Source organism: Gopherus evgoodei, chromosome 4 (assembly GCF_007399415.2).
Source record: "Gopherus evgoodei ecotype Sinaloan lineage chromosome 4, rGopEvg1_v1.p, whole genome shotgun sequence".
Lineage (NCBI taxonomy): Eukaryota > Metazoa > Chordata > Testudines > Testudinidae > Gopherus > Gopherus evgoodei.
The window spans coordinates 29,603,993-29,614,477 of NC_044325.1; the positions used below are offsets into that span (position 1 = coordinate 29,603,993).

The following is a 10,485-nucleotide window of genomic DNA, read 5'->3' on the forward strand; positions in this document are numbered from 1 at the left end:
TCTGCCAAGCACATCCACTAATGGCCCAATCCTACTCCCATTGAAATCAAGGTTGTTTTTTCTTTTGCCATTGATTTAAACGAGAGCAGCGTGAGATCCTTTTTACAGTTCACTTCTCCAGATGTGGCCACTCCGTCTTTCCCAAACCTCAGTGGCCAACCAGCATGGAGAAGGACTGAGCATGTTCCCAATCACACAACATCCTTCAGGGAAATAACATGCCCATGAGGACTTTCACCTCTTAATCTTGTCCTGATTGTCAGAATGAAGATCCAAGGGAATTGTGTTTTGTGAAGAACCGAACTGCACTTCCCTTCCCAGGGATTGTGATTTCTGCTCTGCTTGGTGATTTCCTGACTGTAGCATTACTAGCAGGTCAAATAGCTGATTAGTAACACCACATGCAGGTTCTAACACCTTCCACCTAAGGATCTCAAAGCCTTTACAACTGTAGATGAACAAAGCCTCATAACAGCCTCGTGAGAAGTAATGTACCCATTTGCAATCAGCATCAACAATCTCATTAACACATGACAAAAATAATTTCCTATGAAACAATTTGCACATAGAGCTTTTCTATGAATTTTACAACAGTAATTTTATAGGACTAGTCAAGCAACTTATTTCTAACCTTCTGTAATGTTTAAAAGCACAGCATTTCCACACACCCCATTTGTTAATCCCAGCATCTGTGTATGCACAATTGTGCACTTTACATTTCTTTGCCCACAAGGAACAAAATGAAGAGAATCTATCATCCCTACAATCTTGCATTTAAAAAATGGCATTTGTTTCAAAACCCTGCTATAGCTTTTACTTACTTAACTAATACTTGTTAGAAACTGGTCACATAGTTGTGTTGGGTTTTTTTTCCTTTTAACCTTCTGATTTTGTCTTCTAGCTGTCAGTACTGTATGGTCAAACACAGCTGAAGTACTGGAAAGATATAGCATATTTCATCCTGCACAAACACCCCCATACTCTTGGAAAAATGTCAAAAAAGACTCTTAAATGGCAACTTTAGTCTGGAACTTTTTACAAAGAAACAAATCTCTTGAAACCCATTTCAATGCACAATTGACAATACACACACACACACCTGGACATAAGAAAGAAAATGTCAGTGAGAACTGCTGTAGTGATCAGGATCCCCAGTCCTGAAAACAACCAGGTTATAAAACATTCTTTTTTTCCTTTTGTTTTTAACTCTTAGCATACCAAGAGTGTTACTGATAAGGAAGGAAAAGGCCTTACCATGCACTGCATCAGGAGGAGAAGAGAAGCACAGAGCATGCTGCAGAGATTAAGCTCAGCATGGCGTTCAGATATCTTTTGGAACTGAAGAAGATTGTCCAACCCATTCTTCTTAATAAAGTGGGCAAGTTTTCTCTAGGCTTGAATTTTTCACCAGAAGTCAGATCCTTAAAGTGCATTATATTTTCTTCTTCGGGAGATGTATTTCCTCCAGTTACGTTTCAGTGCAGCAATGCCATTTCCAATCAGCTCTGAGAAGCTCTTCATTCCCAGATATGTGGTGTCAGAGAGACTCCAAAGAAAATCAAAGAAAGAAAGGGGAAGGGGGAGGGAAAGAAAGAAAACACTTTACTGAAGCCCTGAAATTACTATGCAAAGAAAAAATAATGCATTCTCTCCCTCTCTTTATATATGGTTCACAGTAAGCAATATGATCTATTTGATCTCATCATGTAGGGAGAGCTGGTTACTGTAAAACAAACCAAATCAATCAAAACCAAACATTCCTGATTCCCACATGGTTCCCAACCCTTGTAATCTTAAGGAATCTTTGAAACCATCTTACCAAGACATCAGCTATCCATTTTCTTTCCCAACTAGCGTGGGCATTAGAAATTCTAGATTAGCTTTGGAGAATTCTTGGCAAAAATAAAGAAGTAAATAAAGGAATACATTAAGTATAAAAGCAAAGCCCCTAAAGATAAAGAGAGTTTAGGAGATATCATGCCTTAAGTTCAATGGGCATCTATATACTGTAGGGAATAGGGTGACCAGATAGCAAGTGTAAAAAATCGGGATGGGGGTGAGAGGTAATAGGACCCTATATAAGAAAAAGCCCCCAAAATCGGGACTGTCCCTATAAAATTGGGACATCTGGTCGCCCTAGTAGGGAAAGGAGAACGGATAAAGGACAATGGCTAAGGGAAGATGGGGTTCAGTGGGATCCTGAAGCACCCTGAGCCTCCCACCTCCTCGTTGGCAGCAGCTTCGGCTTCCCCTCTACCTTTTGCAAAGCAAGTTAATTGATTCTAGTTGCTGAGCAACTAACTCTGGGGAGTCACACTGATACCTTCACCACAGCCTCAGCAGTAGCTGCACTGAGAAGATGAAGATCCAGAGGGCATGGTTTCTGTCTCTCTCCTACCTCCACCTCTCCGCACTTGTATGTTCAGTTGCCCTGCAGGAAATCTTGGCAAATTTTTGCACTGGAAAGGAAAAAGCCCACATTAATGCAGAGGGGAGAGGTTGTGGGTTGCCCTCCTCCCTTTCATGCTGCACTGACAGGACTCAGCTGAATAGCCCTGCTTCATGCTGACAGTGATGTTGCTGCTGCTGCAAAAGAGGATTCCTCTGGGTCTACAACCCCTATGGGGGCTGCTCTGGACAGGGGCATTCTAGGTCAGGAGGGCTGGCTTGGCAAAGGAAAACCGATCCATGCACAGGGAGAAATGGATGAACTGGGGTGGGAGGGACAAAGGAGTAGCTAAATTACAGCACTCCATTGAAAACAAAGCTGAATTAATCCTCTGGCTCTATATGCATATCGCAAAACATTTAGTTAAAGCAATGAGCAACTTTCATAATTATAGTTGCATGCAGGTTCAAAATACGCTATACTATTGACCATCCACCAAGCAGTGACTGCTGAGGCCATGCTCTTGCAATCGCATTCATTGGACATTAGTGTAATTTCCAATCACTGGTACCATATTGTACATTTACACCACTCTTCACAAACACAGAGTAAGACACATTCTCTGACTAGGAGAGCTTGTAAATTAAAATAGAGCTTGCAGTTCTCTGGATGTATTTCCAACAGTCTGCATTTCAGAGCTATCCAACTTAATTCCGTCACTGGTTTATTCAGTCTTCTGGTTAATTTGATCAAAATTTCATGAGCTAACTCACTTGTAGTTTTTAAAACAGCACAAATGCTTTCCCAATAATTTTTGAGCATTAAGCCAGCAGTACTGGATAATTCAATGATGAGCTATAGAAAGTTGCCTTTTAGGGGGCATTCCAGCAGCTGCTCCTTTGGAAGAATTACCATTGTTTTCAATGTGGCCGCAGGATTGGGTCCTTAATAAGGAAGGTCAAAATTCTGCATCAGACTGAGGTGTATGAGATAGAAGGGACAGCAATACCAGGGTGACAAGTACTTCCATTGTCTGAGTAAGGACTGAGAAAACACGAAATGGCCTCATGACTTGGCCCACTCTTACAGGCATTGTAAGCCCCATCAAATCCTATACCAGATGTGATACATGTGATGGCTATCAAAGATATAAACTAGATCCGCTATTTATTTCAGTTAAAGTCACACAATTAGGAAGAGCAGGGTCTTAAGTACTGTGTGAATATGCAGCCACATAAATGGACACATAAAATTCCCTTTTGAAAAGCTACCACATATATCCTGTCTTGTGCTGCATAAAGCGCTGACTACTTGGTGGAGAGGAGACAAAGCCACGCTATGGAGACCAGTGAGGTTTGTGCTTGTGGACTAGGGGAGGCGGATCCTCTGTTACGCTGGGCCTTGATATATTACTTTGTGAGTTTTTCCATGCCTCTTAGCATTCTCCCTGACTCTCTGAACCCACTCTGTTTCAGCTTTTGAAACGGGGTAACCAGAACTGAACACAGTGTTCCACCTAAGGGCCACTGATTTATATAATCAATTCCACATTATTCATTTGTCACAGCACCTCTTCTTTTGACATCTCCATTTCTGATAGTACCTCATCTTTATTACCAGATAAGAGTACGACTGACAGCATAGATATTCTGTGGTGGTGATTGAAGCAAATAATTCATTAACATTTTCTGAAACTTCTGTATGTTCTTAAATTGCTTCCTGGCCTTTACTCCCTGACATATATACCCACATCAATGAAAGCGCTACAGTGCTATAGGGCAGTGGTTTTCCATCTACTGCCCAAGGTTCTCTTTCTGGTCATCCAAAAGAGCATAAGAACATACAGAAAGTGTAGTGGGAAAGGAAGTAGGGTTGGTAGTGTGTGCAGATAGGGGTGCATGTGTATGAATTGAGAGGGGAAAGGGGGTTTCATGAGATAATATCTCTCCTACAAAATGATCCACAGAATGGAAGAGCATGAGAACCAGGGAAAACCATTAGATCCATTGCCAGACAGGGATGCGACTGTGCTGATCCTGCTTAGCGTGCCACTTGCTTTTCTGAAAGAAACCAAAAGCTTATACAGAAGGAAGAGAGGAGGTGATAGAGAAGTGATGGGAGAGCGTGAGAGAAAAAAGGAAACTGATCTTTATTGTGAGCTTGTATAATGATTTATGAAGTTCCACAGAGGACCTCACGCTAAAGTCTCAAAACTACAGACTGGGCAAACAGTACATTGTCAGGTTAAAAAATATAGAAATGTATAAGGAGGAGGAGAAAACGTGCCCACGGGTCTGGGGAATTCCTCAAGATTTCAACCCAGGGAACAGACACAGCTGGGGAGGTCTCCCTGACTATTTTGTGCACATAAATCATTGAGCTTGCATGAAAGTAACTCAATATATACAGAGTATAGAATAGTCCTTGGCAATAGCCATTAGTTATCAGTCGTGATTGCTCTATTAGTGTTTCATCACACATTTGTTATCCAGCTTATTATGTATTTATCTGTTTTTATTGCAGACAGCAAGGCCTTTGGGAAGAATGGCAATATGCTGCTGGTATTTCTATATACTTTACATTGTATTTTATTTCTATACTGTGAAATCCATTCTTTTTATAGGAAGCTGGGGTCAAGTGGAATGTAAGCTAGCTCTCTGCACAGAGGCAAATTTCATCAAAAGTGCCAAGGAAAGGCAGCAGAAGGACAAAGCAATACAATGAAATAACTGTAAATGGAAACAAGGCAACAACTGGTGATTCCAACTGGGCATACAAGAATCTGGAGACTTCAGATTATTAGAAAAAAAACCTCAGTGAGAAAAGACAAGAGGTGTTAATGTTTGTATAACTTTTAGAAAATGCCTAGAATACCAAAAGATTGACCTTCATTCTAACTATTATCAAATGTAAATACATTAAAGAGACCATTTCATCGCCACTTGTAAATTACAGTCTTGCCAAAATCATTGTCATTTCTCACTCCTTGAATTTCCTGTTTAAAAACAGTATCATTTGCAGAATATTTGAAAGGGCGTGTAGAGTGCATGGAAATCATTAGCTATTAAATAATATGTGCAACTTACAATACATGTTGAATTTTAACTAAGAGTATGTTAAATAAGTAATCCATACATCAGAAGACGTTGTCTGGAAATATTTCTAACTTTGACCTTTCAATATCCCATATCTCTATTCCTATTCTGTCTATTTCAGTAAAACCAACCAAATTTATTTTTTGCCTTTTTAGTTTAAATACTAAGATATCTGAGTTTCAGTGATTTCATTTGAAGACTGCAATCAGCAATTAACAGGAAAATCTCTGACCACGTGAGAATATTGAAAAAAATATACGCCGTGTAATACATTCTTTTCACAACTATCTAAAGAAAAACTGACTTTTTTTGAATATATGTTCAGAAAAATATTTCACTATACCTTTAAATTTAACAAAACATAATAAAAGATTTTTACAAAGCAAGTACTAAATAAATTAGCACATTATTATTGTAGTTCTTCTTATTTGTATCTGCATTCCATATGGTAATAGGTTAGATTCTTCTTTCACTTATGCCAGTGCACAAGAAAATTAATGTAGTTACACCAGGGAAAACTGGTGCAAGTTAGAGGAGAATCAGGCTGGTAAAAAGCAAAGCATTATGAATCGGTTGTAGTTTTCCTGTCTACTTTTAGATCCATGCTCTTGTTTCCTTTAAGTAAATGCTATTGCACTGGAACTTGAAAAGTAATGTGTATAATAAAAGATTAAAAAAAAAAGTCTCCATCTCATGACTATAAAAATTGATGGGTTTACTTTTACCTTTGTCACTTTAATCTAAAATATAGTTGTAATGGGTCTGATTCTAATCTTACTTACATTGACTTTACACTGGTGCAACTCCGCTGACTTTGGTGAATTCATTCCGGATTTACACTGGAGTAACTGGAAGCAGAACCAGGCTTCTTGGGCTACGTTCTACTCTCACTTAAACCAGTATAAAACCGTAATTTTCCCATTGCTTTAATGAAGATACTCCAGTTTTGTGCTGGTGTGATTGAGAGCAGAATTCAGCATATTATACAGTAACTGTATCCCGGCACACAGATATCGGAATATCTAACTTCTGCTACAGGCACATTGCATACAGTAAATATATATAATAAATGATATTTTCTTTGAAAAGAAAATCCTTGTTTCAAAAACACTTCCGAAACACATCAGTGGAATACTGCTAACACCTCAATAACACCAGCAGATTTAAAAGTGACATCTTGTGCTAAAACACAATTTATTTAACAAGAGAAAGACGAATTTTATCTTTCTAGGTCAGCAGCGCCGAATCAAACTTCTGCATCAAAAGGAGGGGTCTGACACTGCTTCCATTGAAGTCAGCGGCAAAACTCCATTTGACCTCTAGATTTGGGCCCTCTTTTATTATGAGGTGTATTCTTTTTCATACCAAACTGGTCGGCATATTACACCACATGAAGAAAGAGGGAGTAATACATTTAATGTTGCTTACATAAAATAGTTCAATTTGTATGTTAAAACACCATAGGAGTTTAAGATACCATTCTTTGAATGGCCTACGAGATGCAATGATGTATTTGCACATTCTCTATTTATAGCTGAAGCTCGTCAGAAAAAAAACATAATCTTGCTGTACAGCTGTGTAATAAGACAGGACATGCAATGCATGAATTCACTGAATCTCAAGGGCACTCCTCTGCCTGACATCCTTTTCTACAGAAGCATATTCACAGTAGGTAAAGAAAAGCTCTCAAGTAAGCTAAGCAGAGCAACAGTTATTGCTGCTGAATAAATATGCACATTATTTCTGAATTGGCAATATACCCATTGAGCAAAAAACATTACAGTAAGTTAAAGAAGGATTACACAGGCATCAGCTAAATTAGTCCTATTAAAGTTTAGTTATGCTCTCTTGTGTGTATTAAATGATATTACTGCTTAATAACATAAGCATAAAAGACAGGCAAAAAGTGTTTCTTTTTCATATTCATTTATAAGCAATAGCCGTCTTTTGGAAAAAAAGGGGAAATTTCCTTCACTGGGGTATCCCCCAAGTATTGGGATAAGTAAAAGAAAATAATATATTCATATCATTCGCTCACGTGGAATTTTCATTGATAAACTGGGACCTCAATACTAGTACTTTTGATTGCTGCTTTATAAATTCTTTGGAGGGCTGAATACCTCATGTTAGCCAGGGTACTCCCTAAAGATCATTAAACACTTTGAAAACAGGGGTAAGTGTATTGCAGGAAAATGGTACTAGAAAAAAAGTGCACTTTGAGAGATACAGTATAAGATAATTTTTTTTAAAGTATCTGTTCTCATCATTGCTATTAAATGTACTATTCCTTTCCAAAATTTCCTTTTCAAGACCAAAAAACAAAAAACCAACCCACCACAGCTCTAGTCTATTTCTTTTGCTTCATAAGAGCAAGCCTCATCAAGCAATTAGTTAATGCCTGCAGAATTGTTTTCTGCCAAGAGTGGAGGCACCCTTATGAGCATTCCTCTGCTGACCGTCATCAAAACAAATCCTCCATCACTAAACCTTATAGCAAATACACTTGAGTTGTTGTGAAAATTGACTTGAGTCCTTTGTCTGTCTCTTCTGAGACCATGCTGTTTATCAGTCCACAGATGAATATTTGCAAAAATATACAAATGAATAATGAGCAGGGATTCACAGTGGCCCACTCAGTCAACAAACAAACAAAAACCACTCCCATGACACTTAACAGTTTCCTTTCTTTTTTAAAAAGACAAGGAAGAAGAAAAAAAATACACACCTATTTTCTGAATATTCTCTTTTGCCTCCTTCTTTTCAGTCTGAGTCCTTTAGTGTCTCTCTGTCTTTAATTATTTAACCACAGTGTATGCACATCTTAAATCCTTTCTGTTTTAATATCTCTATCCCTTTCATTGATTACTCTGCAGTTGAGATTTTAATGAGAGCTATTTCTCATGTTTTTATACTAAATTATTATACAGGGGAGAAAGTGATAATAGTCCTGTCTTCTGTCAATTACACATCTAATTATTCATAGATTTTTATGTATAATTGTTCTCTGCCAGCATGCTTGGTTTTAATTATCATAGCCAAATTGGAAAACACAGTTTAAATTAATTGCTTTCTGCAAACAGGCATAATTACTGCCTTTTAAAAAGTATGAATATTAATAATGCAACCCAATGCTGCCTTGTTTAGTAGATCTTCCTGCAGAAAGAAATCCATCTTAAGACATTCCCCATTAATAACAATAATTGCTTTAAAAGCTAGCAAATATTCTCAGATGACAGGGAAACCATGTTAATTAAGAGAAAACTTGCCAAGCAATTGATTTATGGTCAAAGAGATATATATTTTAAACATGATAACTGTATCTTTTCTGTTAAAAGCCAAGAAACTGTGTGTCCCACCTTTAGAAGAGCTTCAGTGACAATATTTAAAGAGAAGAGCTGACCTTTCAAGGAAGAAAAAAAAATTATCTTTCTTCGTTACATTCCCAATGAAGGGCTAGGAAACTCCTTGCTTACTATAATATTTCTGCAAGCTGAAACATGATACAAGATGCAGAACTTCTGTCAAATTTAAAGTGACATGAAAGTTCAGTTTAGAAAACAGTTTACTCAGAAGAGCTATTCAATCAAAACCATCTGAGGAGAAGGTTTAACAGAAAGCCACATCTACATAGGTTATTAATTCTATCAAATGATTACCATTGTTTTAATTAGAGTAACAAACTGTGTGGTAAACAGCTAGGAAAGTCCAATCTGCAAGCAGAAATGTGATGAAAAAAATTTTAGGCACAGATTTAGATTAACAGTTAACATTACTTCAAATACAACTACCTGTTATAATATACAAAAGCATGTAGGTTTTTTAATACCTTTATTAGTAAGGAATTTATTTTAATATTTTTGATTATGGAAGACAATGTAGCAAAATTTTATAACCTATAGGGAGTGGATTTATAACCTGACCAACAGAAGATGACAACATGTAAAATACTGCTGCACATTTAAGCATCCAAATAATACACAATCTGCGTCCATATCAGACACATTTTTCCACTCAAACTCACACACTAAAGCAGAAGCCTCTAAAACTTACCTATTTGTTTTATATGAGATCAAAACATTTAAGACAGCAAAGTTTTCAGGGCTTTCCCTATCATGGCAGTCAGTTACTGGAATTTAGCTTACATGGAAATAATTACATTCTTCCATTTCTTATCTTCTTCTGAAGATGAGAGCTGTTGATGATGCCTGCAGCCTTGTTAGAATATTATTGTAATCCATTCAAGCTTCTGGAGATTGCTCAGGTAACCAAGACAAAATACGTACATCGTCATCAGGCTCGGGAGCAGCTTAGCATTTTCCTTGCAGTTTGTCTCTTCTTTTTTCAATACTGTATTTTAAAAATACTTCAAAACTGGATGTAGTACAGGCTTGGCTATTTATGCAGCACTCTGTGCTGCTTGACTTGAATAGAAAGAAGAGAGTAAATGAAAGTGAATGCTACAGAAATGAAAATGCTTTTACATGTTTAGCCTTTCCCAAATGACAGAGTTATCATTTGAGGAACAGAAGACAGTTTAAAAAGATGATTCAAATGGCTAGAGAAGCGGTAAGGAATGAAGAAGATACAAGTAGCAGCCCAGAAAGCAGCAGGCAAAGATGGGTGTCTTGTGATTGCTTTGAGTTAATACTCCTCAGGGGGAGATGAAAAAAAAAGCACAAATACAGTAAAATCTGTCTTACAAAGTAAAAATCTGTTGGATCTGCCAGGCTTTTCTGGCAAAGTACAGTATATGTAGTTACTCAGTTAATTCTAGCATTGTAGCCAGCGTGCAAAGAATTCTATTAAATGATCAGCTTTGCTCTTGTTGCAAATACCATTGGTAGAGAGAGAGACACAAGGAAAAGCCAGGCTTTATATAACATACTGGGCTTGATCCTGCTCCCATCAAAGTCAATGAGAGTTTGGGCACCACCTTGCAATATAAAGGGGATTATGGCATTTTGTAAGACTATTGAATAGAAAGGTTTGAATGGATCTAAA

At 37.5% G+C, this 10,485-nt stretch overlaps 1 long non-coding RNA gene across 1 annotated transcript in view; it reads right to left on the reverse strand.

Annotated features, from left to right (window-relative positions):
• Positions 1–10,248, reverse strand: part of LOC115649805 — a 32,226-nt gene extending 21,978 nt beyond the window's left edge. The window contains exons 1-3 of the long non-coding RNA XR_003999936.1: positions 9,535–10,248; positions 2,324–2,459; positions 1,255–1,546 (exon numbers count right to left, since the gene is read on the reverse strand). This is a non-coding gene — a long non-coding RNA (uncharacterized LOC115649805). The remainder of the gene's footprint in view (positions 1–1,254; positions 1,547–2,323; positions 2,460–9,534) is intronic.
• Positions 10,249–10,485: the final 237 nt, after the last annotated feature.